The sequence below is a fragment of the Capricornis sumatraensis genome, chromosome 19 (assembly GCF_032405125.1).
Source record: "Capricornis sumatraensis isolate serow.1 chromosome 19, serow.2, whole genome shotgun sequence".
NCBI lineage: Eukaryota > Metazoa > Chordata > Mammalia > Artiodactyla > Bovidae > Capricornis > Capricornis sumatraensis.
This window is the reverse complement of record NC_091087.1, coordinates 21882312-21897896: the sequence shown is the minus strand read 5'-3', so window position 1 is coordinate 21897896 and position 15585 is coordinate 21882312. Positions and strand designations below refer to the sequence as shown.

Here is a 15585-nt window from a genome sequence, read left to right as displayed (position 1 = left end):
CCTGGGCCTTGGCAGTGAAAGCACCAAGTCTTAACCACTGGACCGCCAGGGAGCTCCCTTGGCAATTCTTAAAGTTCAACATGTTCATTTGAACCTACTCACCTGAGCTTGTTTGGTGAGGCCCCAATCATATAATGATGGAGTCAAGTAGCCAAACCTTATACAATGCTAAATATTGATGCTTCTCTTGAACTCTAGAAGTTTCTAAACCCCTAGAGATTAAGCCAATGGGAAACTGCCCTTTGCTGACCCTTACAATGTCTCCCTATATCTCTTTTCTTTGGCCAACTGGAAGCTCATAGAAATGTAAATCTCAGTGCTAGAACTCTCTATTACCCAATGAATGACTTGCTCCTCCCCTTTCTCTACGCTTTCTTTGCTAACATGCACTGTCCTTGCCCCTGACATTTTTTATTCTCACTTTACTTTTAATTACACAGGTTCTCATTTATTTTGCAACAAGAAAGGAAGAGTACCCAAGTGCCTTTGTCAGCTCGGGCTGCCATAACAAATACCATAGACTGGGTGGCTTAAGCAACAGGTATCTATTGTCTCACAGTTCTGCCAGCTAGAAGCTTGAAATCAGGGTATCGGCACAGTTTATGAGGCCTTTCTTCCTGACTTGCAGATGGCCACCTCCTTCTGTGTGCTCATTTGATGGGGGACGTGGGGGAGAGGGGGACAAAGGGCAAGCCCTCCTTTGCTGTTATTCAGTCACTAAGTTGTGTCTGACTCTTTGTGACCCCAGGGACTGCAGATCCCCTGGCTTCCCTGTCCTTCACCATCTCTTGGAGTTTGCTCAGATTCACGTCCGTTGAGTCGATGATGCTATGCAACCATCTCACTGTCATCCCTTCCTCCTCCTGCCCTCAATCTTTCCCAGCATCAAGGTCTTGTCCAGTGAGTCGGCTCTTTGCATCAAGTGGCCAAAGTATTGGAGCTTCTGCTTCAGCATTTTATTAAGGCTGAAGCCATTTATCAATTTTCTAAAAAATGTACTTTTTTATTATTTTTGATTGCACTGGGTCTTCCTTGCTGTGCTCCGGCTTTCTCCAGTTACAGTGCACGGGGCCTACTTGTAGTTATGGTGCCCAGGCTTCTCACTGCGGTGGCTTCTCCCGTTGCTGAGCGTGGGCCCAAGAGTGCAGGCTCAGCAGCTGTGGCTCGAGGGCTTCGCTGCCCCACAGCATGTGGGATCTTTCCAGACCAGGAATTGAACCGGTGTCTTCTGCGTTGGCAGGTGGATCCTTCACCAATGGATCACTAGAGAAGCCTGGACACCACCTTTATTACCTCATCTAACCCTAAGCACCTCCCCGAGGCTCCATCTCCAAACACCGTCACACTGTAGGGGAGAGGGCTTCAGTATAGGAATTTCAGGGTGGACACAAACATTCAATCTACAGCATTAAATAAATAAGCAGATAATACAAGTCACACCATCTTTTACCAGGAGACAGCAATTTATCATCTGTGACCCACAAGAATTCCCACACCATCCAAAAGCCTTCTTTCTTGGATCAGTGACTCTAAAACCAGGTAGACACGCTAACAGTGGACAGAAATCTTGGTTGTCATGCTGAGTCAAGCATATACCCTTGGTTGTTCCTCAGTCATCACGGATTCACAAAAGATGAGCAGGATCTTTTGATGTATCATTTTAGTGATTTCTCTTTCTCATTCTGGTTGGTTGCCCTATGTGTAGGTAACCTATAATGGGAGCCTATAAGATGGCAGGCAAGGATTTTATCATCTCATCTGATCTCACAATAATCCTGAGAGTATCGATTATTACCCCCACCCTACTTTATATGTGAGAAACTGGATCTCATCGAAATTTACGTAGAGCAAGTAACCATTCACTGGGGAGTCCAGATTTGAACCCAAGTCTGTCTGAGTCCAATGTGTTAGTTGCTCAATTGTGTCTTTGCAACCCCATGGACTGTAGCCCCCAGGCTCCTCTGTCCATGGGATTCTCCAGTAGAGTGGGTTGCCATGCCCTTCTCCAGGGGATCTTCCTGACCTAGGGATCGAACGCAGGTCTCCTGTACTGCAGGAGAATTCTTTACCATCTGAGCCACCAGGGAAGCCCAATGGAGACTTTAATGAATAAAACAGACTAAAAAAAATCCACCTTTATGACTCACATTCTACTTATGGAAGACAGACAACAAAGAAAACAGACAAGTAAAATAAGTCGTGTATTGCATGGTGAAAACGTAAAACCAGAACAGGGAGGGGGACAAGGTTACTGGGTTGGAGGAAGTCATAATCGAAATGACTTTAGTCAGGAAAAGGCCTTACTGAGGAGACAGTTAAGCAAAGATACGAAAAAGATTCAGTTCTATCAGACTGTCATTAACTCTGAGGCCCCAAAACCTCAAGGGAGAGGGACTTTTCTTCCCCCCGAGAGGGACTTCTGTTTTGAAAAGCCATTGTGTCAGGACTTTTTCTCTTGCAAGTGATACAAAAATAGATTCAAAATGACTTAAGCAAAAAAGTGGGAACTTATTAGCTCAGGAAATTGAAAAGTCCAGGTCAGCTTTAAGGGTCAAACAATGTCATTAGGACACAACCCATAGGGTGCAACCGCAAAACAAGGTCATTAGGGCCTTCTTCATTTGTATCTGTCTTACTCTGTTCGAGCTGCTATAACAGAAATGTTGATGCCACAGACTGGGTGGCTTATTTTATTTAGTTTATTTTCGGTTGTGCTGGGTATTCACTGTTGCTCATGGCTTTTCTCTAGTTGTGGTGAGCTTGTTTCGGGGCTCAGGCTTCTCATCTTGGTGGCTCCTCTTGCTGCGGAGTGCAGGCCCCTCTAGGCACTCAGACTTCAGTTAGCTAGAGCACACAGGCTCAGAGGTCGTGGCGCACAGGCTTAGTTGCTCCCCAGCACGTGGAATCTTCCTGGACTGGGGATCAAACCGATGTCCTCTGTATTGGCAGGTAGATTCTTATTTACTGCACTACCAGGGAAGTCCAACTGGGTGGCTTAAACAGCAGACATTCAGTTCTCTCAGTTCTGGAGGCTGAGAAGTCTGAGATCCAGGTGCTGGATCCAGGTGCTAGCAGGTCAGTGTCTGATGCGGGCTGGCTTCCTGCTTCACAGATGGGTGTCTTCTCACTGTGTCCTCACATGGCAAAAGGAGCAAAAGAGAGCCCTGGAGTCTCTTTCATAAAGACATTGAGCTTCACCCATTGATGAGGGCTCCACCTTCATGCCCTAACGTCTCCCAAAGGCCCTATTAGTCTATTTTATTCATTAAAGTCTAACTGGTACTAACTGGTACCGTCACACTGGGGTTAGGATTTCAACATACGAGTTTGGGGCTGGAGTGCAGCCATTCAGTCCACAGCAGTATCTCTGCTTTCCTCTGTGGTGATTTTTTTTTAATAATAGATATATATGTATCTACTACATATATGGTTTAGCTCTACTATATATATATACAGTTGCTTGAGGCATGTGTGATCCTAGTTCCCAGACCAGGGATCGAGTCCCCTGCATTGGGATCATGGAGTCTTAACCAATGGACCACCCGGGAAGTCCCTCCTCTGTGCTGACTTCATTCTCTAGCTCTGCACAGAGGGAAACTGACTGCTCTCAATTCTAAGTCAACATCCTGCCAGGTGAAAACCCAGAAGGTAAGAGACGGAGTCCTTCTACCTATAGCACAAGCAAAAGTCTCATTGGATATCATAGGTTGCAGGCTCATCTGGGCACGTAACTGTGATCCAGAAGAGAACACAGCGCTCTGATTCACTGGCCGGGTCACCTGCCTGCCCCTGGCGTCCTTGGGAGAGTCAGCTTACTGACAGCAGGGAAGGGCGGGGCTCAGAGGAAACCTGGGGTGTTTCAGGAAGGAAATAAATGACTGCTAAGCGGAGAATGCAATAAGTATTTGCTGTATCTCTGATTTTAAAATGATTTGTGTTATTCCATTGTGTGCAATGTTGATCCAGTGAGCTCCATGCCCAAAGGGTGGTTCGGAAGAAATTTCTCCCCAAGAGATGGCCTGCGGATAGCTGTTTAAACTTACCCAGTGGGACTGGTGGTTTCTGGGCTCTCTTGCCACCAGACAGATGTATGGGCAGCACACTCATGGGCAGTCAGCCCCTGGAGGATGGCTGGCTGTGTGGTTTCGGCTTGGCACCTCCTACATTTCCTCTTGTGGTCTTCGGAGAGCCACATCATCATAATAGTGCCTGACATCATCAATGTCACCAGTTTGTGGCTTTCAGAGTTTTATTCCACTTACATGGAATACCATGTTACTGATTGGGTCTGACAATCTGCCAAAATTTCAGTCCTAAATTCTGAAAACAGAGCCCACTACTTCATTTTTTTTTATAATTATTATTTTAAACGTGTATTTATTTATTTTTGGCTGGGACGGGTCTTCATTGCTTTGCGTGGACTTTCTGTAGTTGTGGCGAGTAGGGGTTATTCTTCACTGCGGTGTGCAGGCTTCTTATTGCAGTGGTGTCCCTCGTTGTGGACCACGGGCTCTAGGGCACTGTCTCAGCAGTTGTGGCACACTGGCTTAGTTGCCTCAAGGCGTGTGGGATATGCCCTCCCAGACCAGGGATCGAACCTATGTCGCCTGCACTGGCAAGTGGGTTTTTAACCACCAGACCCCTAGGGAAGTCCCAGAGCCCATTACTTTAGTAGAACACCACTGTTTTCCTAGGAAGTTCCATGTCTGTGCTTTGGGTTAGATGGTCCTAACCACTTGGATCTTAACACACACTTGTGGGGGTAATCGAGGCAATCATGTGACTTCCTAAGCTTGGGTTTTCTTATTTGCACAATGAGGTGACTAGGAAGAGTGAATGTGTATAAAGAAGCTGGGGCTGGCATAGTGCTCATTTTGGCAGCACATATACTAAGACTGGAATGATACAGAGAAGATTAGCGTGGCCTCTGCACAAGGATGACAGGCAAATTTCATCCTTGAAATTTGAACACGTGAAGCGTTCCATGTTTTCGCTCTGTGGTGACCTGAATGGGAAGGCAGTGCAAAGGGGAGGGGACACATGGAAACGTGTTACTGAGTCTAAGCTGGCAGCGCTTGCCCCAGAGAGGCCAGTAAATCCAAGGATGAGGTGTTGAGGCAAGGAATACGACTTTATTGGGAAAGCCAACTGACTGAGAAGATGGCAGAGTAATGTCTCAAAATAATCGTCTTGTCAGGGTCTGGATGCCAGGTTCTTTCACATATCAGAGATGGGGGGAGGTAAGAAAACAAAGTAAAAAAGCTATTTACTCTTGCCAGTATCTTCTAGAATGGCAAGCCTCAGGCAGGGGGAATATGTTCATTCCTTCCTTCCTGCCATCTATAGGTGGACAGGGTTCTGAACGAAAGCATGTTAGCAAAGGGGCAGGGTTCTCTGCGGCGGGCCATTTCGTGTGAATATAATAACAAAAGTGGCCAAAGAAACAGATCTAGCATGAAAGAGTCAAAATTGAATCTTCTCTGTTAAAAAAACAAAAAAAAAAACAAAAAAAAAACTTAAAAGAAATTGTAGGAATATCTTATGATCATGAAAGTGAGGAAGGAATTCTCAAACAAGATACAAAAAGTTTAAATCATAATGGAAAAGACTGATGGGTTCAACTATATTAAACTAAAAAACTTCATCAAACAGTATTTTGAAAAAAATGAACAGCTAAGACACCAAAGAGGCTTCCCTGGTGGCTCAGCGATAAAGAATCCATCTGCCAATACAGGAGATGCAGGTTCGATCTCTGGCTTGGGAAGATCCCCTTGAGTAGGAAGTGGCAATCCACTCCAGTTTTCTTGCTTGGAAAATTCCATGGACAGAGGAGCCTGGTAGTCTACAGTCCATGGTATCGCAAAGAGTTGGACACAACTGAGCAACTGAACAACAAGATTATCAAAGAAGAAAAGGCAGCAGCTAGCATATGGCCTGGCACACAGTGGAGTCTCAGAAAAATTTTTTCCTCTTCCCTACTCCCTTTTATCAGGAGGCCATTATCATTCTCCCTTGGAGTCGATGTTATGCAACTTACAGATAAGCCTGTCAATGAAGAGGAATGAGCAGGTCGAGCAAGTCAGCCCTGGGGCGTAGCTGGGGGCTGTGCAGTTGAGTAGAAGATAGGGTTTAGAATTAGACTGGGCTTTGAATTCAGAAGGCCTTGGGAAAATAACTTAAATATCTCAGAGTCATTTTTCTCATCTCCAAAATGAGAAAAACATTTATTGCTCTTTATGGCTGTCATGAGGATAACTGAAATAATGTGTGTGAGAACCTGGCACACTGAGGTCTTCAGTAAGTCTTAATTCTGTTTTTAAAAGTCACTAATGCTTAAGTGAAATCTGATTAGCAATCAAGAAACTAAATGCCCAGAGAGAATTATCTATTTTTCTATAGACTGGAAAGCCCAGACTTTTCCCCTATTTGCTTGTGTGATGTTTTTCGTTATTTTGGAGACTGGGCCAGAGGAAACAAAAGGTGGCCAGGCAATGTGTCATGTGTGAAGAGAATGCTATGTGTCAGGGGTGGGAAACCAAGTAAATAAAAGATAAGATCCTTGCCCTTGAGAAGCTTCTGACTTAAGATAAATAAAACATGCAAAAGAAGCAATTTTAAAAACTTGTGAACAAAAAATAATAGCCTGCTTGTCAAATGCCAAGGTAGAGTGAAGGTGTGACCAGAGCTGGGTGTGAAAAGTCAGGGAGATTTTTTTTCGCCTTTTTTTTTTTTCCTAAAAAATTTTTATTTATTTGGCTTCACAGGATCTTTAATTGTGGCACGTGAGATCTAGTTCCCTGAGGGATGGAACCCTGGTGCCCTATATCGGGAATGTGGAGTCTTAGCCACTGGACCATTAGGGAAGACCAGGGAAGTTTCTAAGGACAGAGATTAGCAAGGAGAAAGGGCCCCAGCAGAAGCCCAGAGAAAGAATGGAACATCTCCTACATGTCAATTTACCTGCACAGAAGGAAAGATTGTATGGAGATAATGAGATAACAAGTCTAAAGGCTCTTAGGCAACTGAATGAGGTCAATCAAGTCAGTGTTTTGACCTGTTACTAGCGCTGGTAACCAAAACAAATCCAGTCTCCCCAGATAGACTGGTTGGAAGAAAGGTTGAAACTCTCACCCATACAAGGTGGGGACCATCCCTGTACTTTTATTGAAGTGTGAACTTTCTGGTGACTATTACAAGGGGGCAAGGCTACCTTTCTCTGGGTAGGTTGCACTGAACAAGAGCTAGAAGTCTCTTCAGTCAGTTTAGTCGCTCCAGTCAGTTTAGTTGCTCAGTCGTATCCAACTCTTTGTGACCCCATGGACTGCAGCACGCCAGGCTTCCCTGTCCATCACCAACTCCAGAAGCTTGCTCAAACTCATGTCCATCAAGTCTGTGAGAAGTCTCTTAGGTGCTGTTATTTCAGCACAGAGCAAGTCAAGGTGTGGCCTCTCGTTGGAGCTTAGGTCACTGGATTGTTACCTTCACAGTCCAGGAGAGACGATGCTGAAGACAAGGTTTCTATGTCTAGACACTGGTCTGCAGTTTCATCTTCCCAAGCCTGCCAAAGCTTCTGAATAGAACTTCCTCTCTGCTATTCTCTATAACTAGGTGACATCATGGCATGCTGGTTCTGGGCATATGGCTCTGTTTCTTTCTGGCTGGGTAATTTAGGCAGCTAACAATAGGAACCTTGATGGGGAAGATTGAAAGCAGGAGGAGAAGGGGATGATAGAGGATGAGATATTTAGATGACATCACCGACTCACTGGACATGAGCTTGAGCAGGCTCCAGGAGATAGTGAAGGACAGGGAGGCCTGGCATGCTGCAGTCCATGGGGTTGCAAACAGTTGGACACGACTGAGTGACTGAACAGCAACAACAATAGGGATGATCTGAATACATGCAAATGTTGAAGATACTATTGATTTGGTTTCAGACTGTCGCAATAAAGCGAATATTGCAATAGAGCGAGTCGCATGAAATTTTGTTTCCCAGTGCATATGAAAGTTAGGTTTATACTATGCTGCAGTCTGTTAGTGTGCAACAGCATTATTACTAAAAAGAAACACATCCCTTAATTTAAAAACTGTTGTTAGTTTTTAATCACTAAGTCACGGATCTCCCAAATTAATCCTTTCTTATATTTTTATTCTTGTTTCCATTTCTACATTTTTATTGTATTTTGGGAGTGATTTCCTTCTTTTCTCTCTGTGTGTGTGTTCACTCTCTCAGTCATGCCTGACTCTTCTGTGACCCCATGGGGTGTAGCCTGCCAGGTTCCCCTGTCCATAGAATTTCCCAGGCAAGAATACTGGAGTGGGTTGCCATTCTCTTTTCCAGGGGACCTTCCTGACCCAGAGATCAAACCGGCATCTCCTGGACTGCATGTGGATTCTTTACCACTGAGCCACCAGAGAAGCACTAAATTAAGATACTTAATTGCTAAAAAATGCTAAATATCATCTGAACCTTCAGCAAGTCATGAGTTTTTGTAATAGTGACAGGAAAGATCACAGGTCGCATAACGAACATAATTATAATGAAAACTTTTGAAATATTGCAAGAATTACCAAAATGGGACACAGTTACACGAAGTGAACAAATGCTGTTGGAAAACGGTGCCAGTAGACTTGCTTGATGCAGGGCTGCTGCAAACCTTCAGTCTGTAAAGAATGCAGTATCTACGTATGAAGTGCAATAAAGTGAGGGGCAATAAACGAGGTATGCCTGTCATATAATTCTCTTCTATGATTGCCAGGCAGTAATTAATTGAAAAGGCTTAGCCCACTGTCTGGAACACAGTAATCACTTAACTAAATCATTATTTTTTAAATTATCTTAGACTAGTTTAGCGTTTGGTGAAGTTGGCATGCTGCTTTTCTCTAGAGCACAAAGGATAGATTTATCTGGCCCAGAATGGACTTGAATTTAGGTTAAATCCAGGTATAACTCAGGGACTTTCCAGGTGGCACTAGGAGTAAAGACCTGGTCTGCCCTGAAGGAGACGTAAAAGACTCGGATTGGATGCCTGGCCCGGGAAGATCGCCTGAAGCAGGAAACGGCAGCCCTGGTCCCACGGCAGAGGAGCCTGGTGGGCTGCAGTCCACGGGGTCGCACAGAGCTGGACACTACTGAAGCGACACAGCATACACACACATGGACTGCGCTACGCTCGTTAACCTTCAGTATGGCAGATCAGGCGCCACTGCAGACGGAAAGACTCCACACTGGCCATATCACTCACTAAATTTGTGACTTGGAGAAAGTTATTTATCTCCTGCTTCAGTCTCCTCAATTGGCAACTGTCGTTATCAAACTCTTGTGAGGATTAACTGGGATGAATGGAGCACATCTGGCTTAGAGAAGTACTTGAACTTATTTTTTCCTGTTCTTCAGTTAAATAAAAGTTAAACCGGGATCTAGAGCATTGTCAGCAAGTCTTGGTGGTCTTCTCCAGCTCCTTTACGGTCTAGGACAGTTTGGAAGAAGTTACGGAGAAGAAAAAGCCTGCTTGGTAAGGAGAAGGACTGAGTGGGTGAATATATTTGATGCTTGATGCAATTCCAATGAGTGTAATGACTGGAAGTTTCTCCAGACAGATGATGACATCATGTAGCCTACTTAGGTAGCAGGTTTCAGAATGAATCGCCTTGGCAGTGTTCCTAGGTTGTTTAGATAAAAGAGTGCATTTAGAACCTAGATGCACCCTATCTCTGGACCACAGCTAGCAAATGGAAGCAGCTGGATTCTCAAGGTTTCTGCTCTAGGAGGTTGAGAGGATACAGTTCTGTCGCCCTGGGCTGGGAGTGAAGATGTCGCCTCTGGTCCCACTCACTGCTTGCCCATGGGTGTGCCACTTCACCCTGGGGTTTCAGTTTCCAATTAATGTTCTCCAAATTCCTTCCAACTTCTGGTATCTTGTAATTTCACGAACGTGCGAGTTGTTTCCTGGCTGCAGGATACGGTCTTAATGGACCCAGGCAATGCCAAAATGAAATTGCCTCATTCCTTTATGAAATTTCTCTGACTTTCTAAAAGGGGCAGGAAAGAGTTCTGTGAGATTAATAATGAGGATGAGCAAATACATCACTAAATTCAGGATGCAGAGTCTGGCCTTTAATGACTTGGAGGTGATGTCCTGTGATTCCTCCAACGCTCTTGCCTCACCGTGATCTGATTCTTCTTGGTTGGGAAAGATTGTTTAAAATCTCTAGCTGAAATTGTTCTCTTACATTCAGAGCTGGTTTTCAAGCCATGTCATTTCACAGAGGCTTCCCTCTGCTCTCAGACACCCAGCTGGGGCAGTCTACAACCTCTTTCCACTTGTTACTGTGGATGGATGCGTCAGAGCGAGTTGAGTCATGGGGAAAGTGTGAACTCTCCTACGTGCTCCCCAATCAGGTCCCCTCAGGGCTGTTTCCTCTGGAACCAAGCTCAGTCACTTGCCAAACTCTCCAAACAGAGATGTCTCTAAAGTTTTATGAGGTCTCTTTGTTCCCAGGTGAAGCTCTTTGCTGTGTTTATAAAACTGATAGAAGGCTTCTGCAAGAAGCCACCCATTGAAGGGTGAGAACTGGCCACCCAGAATATGACTGGGAATTTTCTAGCACAAATATAATCACCCATTTTTACATTTTTAAAGCACATGGCCGTTGATAAAGCCGCTTCACATGTCTTGCATGACCTTCTTGGCTTCATGATATCTCTACTTGGTAGGTATTAGTAAACCCATTTAGCAGAGGAGGAAAGTAAAGTTTAGGGAGAATACATTTTGCTCAGTCAAAATGGAGTGGATCTGGGACTGTAAAGCCAGCCCTCTGATCCATGACCAGAGCGGCACCAGGAAGTCAACTGAAGTCCACATCCCCACAGGAGGAATCTATGAACACCTCAGTTCATGGTCTCATGACTCATGGGCCCAATCTGTTTGCCAATACCATTTTTATGATGGCTTAGTCATTTTCCTGACACTCTATGTCTCATGCAGGTCTAAATTAAGTAGATGAGATACAGGGACTGCTCGTAAGAAGACTGCAGTCCAGAGAAACGATTCAAATGGGAGAACAGGCTGAATTTTGTGTTTTTTGTTTCAAGTGAAGGCAGAATAAATGACAGGAGACTAAAAAAAAAAGTTCCTATAGGAAAGTTTGTTCCACTCAGGCAAGGGGAAATCATCAATACATTCTTTCCTTCATCCAGTATTAACTAGGCATCTATTATGTGTCAAGCTCTGTACTAGCAGCTGGGGATGCAATTAATATAAGACTTAGTTCCACATGACAGTGCCATTGGGAGGCAGAAAAGTCAATCAGACACTGCAAATAGCTGTGATAAAGATTCCAGGAGAGATATATATGTGAAGGTTATGGTACACCAAGACAGAGACGCCTGACAGAGCAGGTAATATGACCCAAATCGTAAAGGATTAATAAAAATCTTGCCAACTAAATAAGGGGCAAATTATCATTTCAGGAAATCATCACCAAGGGACTTCCCTGGTGGTCCTGTGGCTAAGACTCCGAGCTCCCAAAGCAGGGGGCTCAGGTTTGATTCCTGGTCAGAGAACTAGATCCCACATGCTGCAACTAAGACTCAGTGCAGCCAAATAATTTTTAAAAAAATCATCCTAATTATCAGCATCATCCCTGCTACCATATAGTTATACTTCCTCTATGCCAGACACTGCTGTAAACATTCCTTAGACATGAACATATCTGATCCTTACAATAAACCATAGGAAGTTTTGTGACTATCCCTTTTATTCAGATGAGAAAAGTGGACGGAGAGACTAAATGACTTACCCAACATCATGCAGTCAGGAAGTGGCAGAGTCAGGATTTGAGCCTGGGCCATCCAGCTCCAGAGAGCATGGGGATGCCTACAGTGGAAGGCCCTGCTGGTGCAGAGCTGAGCAGGTGTCTGTAGGTGAAGAGCCGGGAGCCAGTCAGCGGAGCACAGAACACAACCAGTGCCTGCCTTTGCCGTCCTCCACCCTACTTTTCTTACTCTCCTCCCATTTTCTCACTGTATTCTTCTTTTCAATTTTTAAAAAATTAATTAGCTAATTAATTTGGCTGTGTCAGGTTTTAGCTGCACAATCTTTCACTGGAGTGTTTGGGCTTCTCTAGTTGTGGCACACGGGTTTAGTTGCATATGGGATCTTAGTTCCCCAACTGGGGATCAAACCGGAGTCCCCTGCATTGGAAGGCAGATTCTCAGCCACTGGGCCAGCAGGGAAGTCCCAGGCAGTACAATCTTAAGTGCACAGCCTGAGCTTTTGAACTCCACCAGCAATGCAGATTTAGGCAGTGCATCTGCAAAAATGCCAGCCTATGGTTACAACCCTCTAGAGACAGTTGTCCTCTCTTCTTTCCTCCTGACTCTTGCTGAATGTCAAGACCTCACTCTCTGCGGTCAAGGATGGGTAGTATGGGAAGGGCTGGTTCACTTCAGTTTCACCAGTTTTTGAAAAAGTGCCTGTGGAAGCTCTGGAAATCCCTGGCCCTGACTTCTTTCCGCCTTGTCCTGAGAAGCCAGTAAGACCACAGCTCATTTTCACAGCTCAGATGATCCAGACTAACAGATGCCTTCAGAAGAAAAGTGATGCTGAGCCTCTGCTTACTTCTCTGAGTTCTTGCAGCCTTTTAGATTTCGGTCTGGAACTTTTTAAAAAATATTTTATCTGTTCTTTGATGGTTTTGTGGAGATGAAAAGAAAATTTATCCAGAATGCTTAGTTATTTTCAGTAAGAGGGTTCATCCAAATGACTAGTCCTTCAATTACAGGAAACTCAAAGTTCCAGGACTCACCCAGCTTTCACAGCAACCCGATGATACAGCTAACCTGATGTTTTCCAATGAGGCACATGTGATTCAGGGAGTTTAAGTAACTTGCAGAAGGTCACACAGCTAACAGATAATGGGGCCAAGTTTCCAACCCGAGTTTCTCTACACTGAGTCTTTATATTTCTCTCTCCATGTTCTCACATTTACCACTCACTAGCTGTCTGACCTTGGGGAAGTCATTTTACTTTCCTGTTCTGAAATTTCTTCATTTACAAAGTGAAGGCTGTATTGGGCTGGCCAGAAAGTTTGTTTGGGTTTTTCCATACCATCTTAGACATAAACCTGAATGAACTTTTTGGCCAACCCAATAAAATAATCTACATTAAAGATTGTGCAGATGTAGATTTCAGAAAGATTCAGAAAGAGAAAAACAACTATCATATCTTAATGCATATATATGGAATCTAGGAAAATGGTGCTGACGAACCTGTTTGCAGGGCAGGAATAGAGACACAGACATAGAGGACAGCGGGGGAAGGAGAGGGTGGGAGGAACTGAGAGAGCAGCGCTGAAATGTGAGCATTACCATGCGGGAGGCAGACAGCTAACAGGAGGGTGCTGAGTAACACAGGGGCTCAACCGGCACCCTGACAACCTAGAGGGGTGGGATGTGGCAGGGGGCTGGGGAGAGGCTCAAGAGGGAGGGTTCATATGGACACTTACGACTGATTCATGCTGTCGTCTGGCAGAAGCCAATTCAATGCTGTGGGCTTCCCTGGTGGCTCAGACGGGAAAGGATCTGCCTGCAACACAGGAGATCCAGGTGCAATCCCTGGGTCAGGAACATCCCCTGGAGACGGAAATGGCTATCCACTCCAGTATTCTTGCCTGGAGAATTCCATGGACACAGGAGCCTGGGGGGCTACAGTCCATGGGGTTGCAAAGTTTTGGACACGACTGAGCGACTAACACACTTTAATTCAATAACAGTAATTATCTTGCAATTAAAAATATATTAAAAAAAAGTTATGCAGATGAAATGACTTGGTACGTGGAAAGACTGATAGCTATGTCTTGTACATAGAAAGAATTTACTACATGTCTGTGGTTGATATTAGCATTATAGTTCTCTAGGGAAGTTCTGCTTGTCTAGAATCTGGAAGTTTATGACTTGTTCAGAAGAGAACACTTGTCAATCTCTTCCTCACTCCCATAAATTCACCTTTTATGAGCTGCCCCTTGTGCATACAGCCTCCGACGCAGTATATATTTAGGTCTTCTAGAGCTCTGGGCCAAGGCCATGGGTGTCTCAGCAAGTTCGAGTCCTATTTTCCAAAGGGAGGAGTTATTTCCTTTCTGGTGTCTAGGATAAGAGAGGAGGACTGTCTGAGTAAGTGTTTTGTAGTTACAGGATTTGTTGATCTCATTTCACCCTGTTTTTGAAGTCTTCTTCCTTCCAGCCTCCAGACACGCAGTGGATACGTTTGAAAACAGGGATTTACTATTGTGAAGGCTCTACCATTAGGCCTTTCCTCTCTCAGACTACAGGACTCCTACAGCATTAGCCAGTTGTCTCTCTTTCTCTTTTTAAGCCTTAGCTACCTCTTCAGAGACTTCCAGACTCTCTCTGAAAACAGGGAAACAAAATTCAGCCAAGTCAGAGTTGTCCATGAGATGAGCATCCATTGAGTGCCTGCCATGAGTCAGGCACTCTCTGCTGGCACTGTGGAGGGCACGAGAGTAATCATACACAGTCCTATGACACGGGAAAAAACATGTGAAAGTTGCTCAGTCGTGTCCGACTCTGCGACCCTGAATTCTCCAGGCCAGAACACTGGAGTGGGTTCCCTTTCCCTTCTCCAGGGGATCTTCCCAACCCAGGGATCGAACCCTTTGCATAACGCCTTCAAGATCCATCCATGTTGTCACAAATGGCAAGGTTTCACTTTTTGAATAGCTCGATACATATACCGCATTCTCACCCATTCATCTGCCGATTCACACTAGGGCTCTCTCCGTGTTTCAGCTAGTGTGGCAGTGCTGCAATGGACATAGGAAGCAGACGCCTTTTGAAATCAGTCTCCCGCATTGCACGTGGATTCTTTACCAGCTGAGCCACAAGGGAAACCCAAGAATCCTGGAGTGGGCAGCCTACCCCTTCTCCAGAGGATCTTCCCGACCTAGGAATCAAACTGGGGTCTCCTGCATTGCAGGCTCTCTGTTGGCACTGTGGAGGGGATGAGAGTAACCATAACACAGTCCTATGACAAGGGGAAAAGGCGTATGGGCCACAAATGATGTTTTATTTAACAACAGAAGATTGTCATAAAGCCATATTTAGGGACAGGTACATTGAATAGCTACTTGGGTCGGGTGCAAAGAAGTCAGAGGGTGAAAGGGAAGTGTGTGGATGTGTGCATATGTTTTGTATTTGGCGTTAGGGCTCCTCTTGGGGATTCCCTCATAGCTCAGTCAGTAAAGAATCTGCCTGCAATGCGGGAGACCCGGGTTTGATTCCTGGGTGTGAAAGATCCCCTGGAGAAGGAAATGGCAACCCACTCCAGTACTCTTGCCTGGAGAATCTCACGGACAGAGGAGACTGGCGGGCTGCAGTCCATGGGGTCACAAGAATTGGACACGACTGAGCGACTAAACCACCACCATCAGGGTCCCTCCTGGGAGGCTAATTGAGTGAGAGCACTGTGCAGGGGATGGGAATGAAGCCATAGTGGGTTTCAGGTTCAGGAAAAATGGGGGGAAATGACTGGAAACACATACATCCAGTCAGAATACAAAGAT

At 45.0% G+C, this 15585-nt stretch overlaps 1 non-coding gene across 1 annotated transcript; it reads left to right on the top strand.

The window, feature by feature from the left end:
• Positions 1-4865: 4865 nt before the first annotated feature.
• Positions 4866-4968, top strand: LOC138095657 (U6 spliceosomal RNA). The gene has a single exon (XR_011146401.1). It is a non-coding gene; the product is annotated as a U6 spliceosomal RNA (small nuclear RNA).
• The last annotated feature ends 10617 nt before the right edge of the window (positions 4969-15585 follow it).